The sequence below is a fragment of the Helicoverpa zea genome, chromosome 31 (assembly GCF_022581195.2).
Source record: "Helicoverpa zea isolate HzStark_Cry1AcR chromosome 31, ilHelZeax1.1, whole genome shotgun sequence".
Classification (NCBI taxonomy): Eukaryota; Metazoa; Arthropoda; class Insecta; order Lepidoptera; family Noctuidae; genus Helicoverpa; species Helicoverpa zea.
The window spans coordinates 16829718-16835012 of record NC_061482.1 but is presented as its reverse complement, the minus strand read 5'-3'; positions in this window follow the sequence as shown (position 1 = coordinate 16835012).

Genomic DNA, 5295 nt, shown 5'->3' with positions numbered 1-5295 from the left:
GATAGTATGTAACTAAAATGATTAGTTGTGTTTTCAGAAATGTTTTGAACTTTTGTCAAATCAGATGACGATTGTGTTTCCGTAGTATGACTCCATAGACTATTACAACCTTTAGATTATAATAGAGTGTATCTCAAACAATGTAAGATGTCTATTAACTGAGTTTAAAATTATTATACTGACGACATATGCCTCTTAATGAATTTGCATATATGGATGACATACTTGTTTCTATGTCGATTTAATTTTTATCGTTACTCGGATCGGACAGCTAATTGAGGCAAGCCCCATAGTTTTTATTATTGTTCACGTAAATACCTTTCTAATGATATATCATACGTTACTGTTGGAGCGGGTACCAAATCCCATACAAAGTGCCCATTGTCCTTTGCCGCTAGTAGGCCATTCAATTTTTGCCGCCCCTAATGATTGTAAACTTAATGATATTTCTGTCAGTTACTAGATTATTTTTGCAACCCGCTATGTACCGAAGAGTTTAATGTTGACCTAACAAGTTTATCTGACAGCGACTTTAAAGCGTAAAACCTCTGTAACTTTTAAACGGCTCAATTGATTTTCATGAAACTCGCCCGTAAAACACCTGTAATACTAAATTAAAATCGGTTCATTCGTTCGGGTAGGTACTATATCAGAGGCGCACCCATCGGGTGGCACCCCCCCCCCCCCCAAAAAACGACACAATATAATCACGGACTAAAATTGTAATTGAAGTACTTAAACATTGTGTAGAAATCATTCATGGTGCTTTTTGCTAGGTTTAACATAAAGAAACCGGAGTCATACCACTGCAAAGTTATAAAGCGCTAACTAGTTTTATAGAAACCAGTGTCAAGTAAAAAAGCCGCGAGCGCAGCGAGCGCAAAATTTTTACCGTCTTACCACAAAAACTTTTAAACGTCAGTTTATGCCTTGTCTAAAAAAATGTCAAATTATGACGTTGACATACGGTTCATTTTGCAGCCAAAATTTTTTTAGACAAGTGTAAAACAGGGGTTTAAGTTTTTGTAGTAAGGCCATTAAGATTTAGAACAGTAAAGTACCAAAACGAGTTTATAAAACCGGCCTAAAGTGAAAAAGTCGCGAGCGTAGCGAGCGCCAAATTTTTTGAGTTTTGAGGACACAAAAGCGAAATTATTTGGGACACAAAAGTCCTCCACCTCCTGAACAGCTTAGAAATCGTCAGCGTAGAGCGTCAGTTGTTTTTGCTACTTCGGTGCTTTAACTTTTTGTTAGATTGGACTCAAAGAGCGCAGAATAAACCAGAAAAGATGAAGAAACCGCGAGCGAAGCGAGCGGATTTTTCAATTTATTTTTATTGAAACGCTATTGGAATATTTTAAAATTCATGATCACATAAACCTAAGCATATATTAAATAAAATAAAAAATAAAATAAAAATAAAAATAGCCTTTATTCAGACCTTGTTTACAGTATACAATCTTAATCTAACAACTCTGACGAGTTGATGACACCAACGACCTGGTCTGTTTGCCCAACTTTGGCAAAGGATGGAGGAGGCCTTTCTTCCACTCTGCTCTGTATTGGGCTCTTCTAGTCCATATATTCCCTGCTATGCTTTTAATTTCGCCATCCCATCTTCGGTACTGTCTTCCTCGATTTCTTTTCTTGTCCCTAGGGTACCAAGATATTATGTTTTTGTTCCACTTGTCATTGCCTCTGACTATGTGGCCGGACCATTTCCACTTTAGTTTCCTTATTCTAGTTGTGACATTCTCAATTTTCATGCGCCTTCGGATAGTGGTGTTTCTTATTCTATCAGATTTTCTTATATTTAGCATGCTTCTTTGCATTGCCGTCTGACACGTTTCAAGTTTCTTATATTGCGCTTTGGTGAGAGCCCATGTCTCGCAGCCATATGTCAAGACTGGGAGTAAACAAGTGTTATACAGTTTTGTTTTCACGTACGTTTTGATTTCTGTATTCTTCATTATTTCCTTAAACCCCCAGTAGCGTTTCCATGCATTTCCAATCCTTGTGTCGATTTCTTTTGTCATTATATCAGTGACCGAGATTTGTTGGCCCAAGTAAGTGTATTCTTTTACAAACTCTACTGGTTCGCCGTTTAAAAGAATATTGTCTTCCAATGCGTTTGTCATAGCTTTGGTTTTTGAAGTGTTCATCGTCAGACCTACCTTGCGGCTTTCTCTATCCAGATCAGTGATCATGTATTGTAGTTGGTCTTTGCTCCTTGCCAGTATTATTATGTCATCAGCGAACCTCAAGTGTGTAAGATTTTCGCCATTTATGTTAAGTCCGTAGTGGTCCCATTCCAGTCTCCGAAAGATATCTTCCAGTACAGCTGTGAATAATTTAGGTGACAGTGGATCTCCCTGGCGTACGCCTCTGTTTATGTTTATTTGTTTCTCTAGTTTTATTCTTGCTGTACTGTTAGTGTATATGCTTTTTTTAAAATCCTAATGTATTTCTGGTCGACTCCTTGTTTCTTCAGACATTGCCAGATACTGTTGTGTTCTATTGAGTCAAATGCCTTGTTGAAATCGATGAAGCAACAGTAGAAGGGCACTTTAAACTCTTTGGCTTTTTCAAAAAGTTGTCTTACCGTTAGTATATGGTCCAATGTTGAATAGCCTGACCGGAAGCCAGCCTGTTCCTTGGGCTGGTTTTCATCAAGAGTTTTGGTTATTCGCCTTAGGACAATTTTTGCAAAAATTTTGTAATGTTCGACATTAGGCTTATTGGTCTGTAGTTGTTAATTTCTCCTTTGTCCCCCTTTTTATGGAGTAGGATTATTGTTCATGTAGTCCACTGTGCAGGAATTTCCTCGGTGTGCAATATGTCGTTGAAAATGTGTTTAAGTAGTGGTACTAGCTCGTTTTTACAATCTGTAAGTAATTCGTTGCTGATATTATCAGGGCCGGGAGCTTTATCCTTCTTCTGTGTTTCTATTGCCTTGTATATTTCTTCTATTAGTATAGGTGGAACCGCGTCGGTGTTATTTAAGTCGGTGTTTACTATTTGGTTCTTGCTGGAGTAAAGGTTTTCGTAGAATGTAGTTGCTATTGACAGTATATCATATCTTTTTGTTTTCGTTTTCGAAAGTCGGTCTTTCATATTGGGTATCCAGTTTTTCTTTTCTTTTAAAGTTTTTAGAGCTTTTTAATACCTCCGGTTTTGCTTATGTATTTTTCAAAAGTTTCACGCCTAGTGCGTTCTCTGTCTTTTCTTATTTGGTTTTTGATTTCTTTACTTATTTCGCTTATTTTGTTTCTGATAATTTTTGTTTTCTTTGTAGTATTTAACAGTTTTGATCTTGCTTCTAGGAGTGTAATTACTTTCTCTGACAAGTTTTTCTTATCCTTCGTATTATATTTAGTATCAGGTTCTGGTCTCAATGTCAATATTTCATGTAGTATGTTGTACTTCTGCTGAGTATTTATACCCTCAAAGGATGATTCTGTCACTAATTTCAGTTTGTCTTTGATGGTGTTTAACATTTGTTTGTTATTTGGTGTTGGTCTTCTGACTTTGAAGGGTCGACTTTTAATAGTGCCCATTGACCTGCTCAGACGTGCTCTGAGGACTCGGTGGTCGCTATTAAAATTTAGATAAATGGTGCCGCAGTCGTCAATTAATTTTGGTCTATTTGTTAAGATGTAATCAATTTCGTTTTTGAAACTGCCGCCTGGCGATTCCCAAGTCCATCTTTTTGAAGTTCTATTCTTGAATAGGCTGTTCATTATCCTCATGTTATTTTCCATCGCCATTTCTATTAGTTTTTGTCCGTTCCTTGTTCTTTCCCTCTGATGTAAGGGCCAAGTACAATATCTTCTCCATTTCGTGGACTTCCAATCTGAGCATTGAAATCTCCCATTACTATGCAGTGTTTGTATGTGTACTTTTTTAGGGCGATGTTGAGAGTTGAGTAAAATGCATCGATTTCTAAAGTAGATGACTGCTCTGTTGGTGAGTAAGCTTGCACTATAGACCATATTTCCTGTTTTGGAGGAATTTTAATATTTAATTTGTTGAGTTTTGAGGACACAAAAGCGAAATTATTTGGGACACAAAAGTCCTCCACCTCCTGAACAGCTTAGAAATCGTCAGCGTAGAGCGTCAGTTGTTTTTGCTACTTCGGTGCTTTAACTTTTTGTTAGATTGGACTCAAAGAGCGCAGAATAAACCAGAAAAGATGAAGAAACCGCGAGCGAAGCGAGCGGATTTTTCAATTTATTTTTATTGAAACGCTATTGGAATATTTTAAAATTCATGATCACATAAACCTAAGCATATATTACAGTGAGTTTATTAATCGTTTATTACATATGGATTGTGTACTCGTATAATTATAAAAAAAAAACTGTAAAAAAATTCGCAAAATTTGCCGCCCCTCTAAATCTGCCGCTCTAGGCACTGGCCTACTCGGCCTATTGGTAAATCCGCCACTGACAAAATGGGTATACTTAAAGGACGATGGGCGTTTTGGTACCCTGTCCAACAGTGTTGAATCTAGTACCATTGCGTAGGTCTTGGCAAGGCAAAAAATGTTTACTATGACGACTAGTCCGAAATCCTTGTCCATTTCCCGTGACATCGACTAATAGAATGTGTAATGTTCATAAATCATCAACGTAGATGAAGTTCTTAAATCCAACTGTTTTGAATAAAAACTGGTAAAGTAAGAAAAAAACAGGAATATGGCCTTTTTAGAATGTTTGCCTGCCGATTGATTTAAAAAAAGACTGTGCAAACCTTTGCAGTTCACGCAGAACCAGCTTATGTATTTGATGAAAGTCTTTCAGTATTTACAATCAATTGAGGTTAAAAAGTCAGGAGACGATGTTTACATAGTCCATATTACGACTCAATCTTGCTCCTCAAGAGGTGCTGAGATAATGGTGAATTTCTTCTTAAAAAAAGATGAATAGAAATGTTTTGAACTTTTGTCAAATCAGATGACGATTGTGTTTCCGTAGTATGACTCCATAGACTATTACAACCTTTAGATTATAATAGAGTGTATCAATCAATGTAAGATGTCTGTTAACTGAGTTTAAAATTATTACACTGACGACATAAATGCCTCTTAATGAATTTGCATATATGGATGACATGTTTGTTTCTATGTCGATTCAATTTTTATCGTTCTTGGATCGGACAGCTAATTGAGGCAAGCTCCATAGTTTTTATTATTCTTCACGTAAATACCTTTCTAATGATATATAATACGTTGCTGTTGGAGCGGGTACCAAATCCCATACAAAGTGCCCATTGTCCTTTAGGCTCTAGACAGAC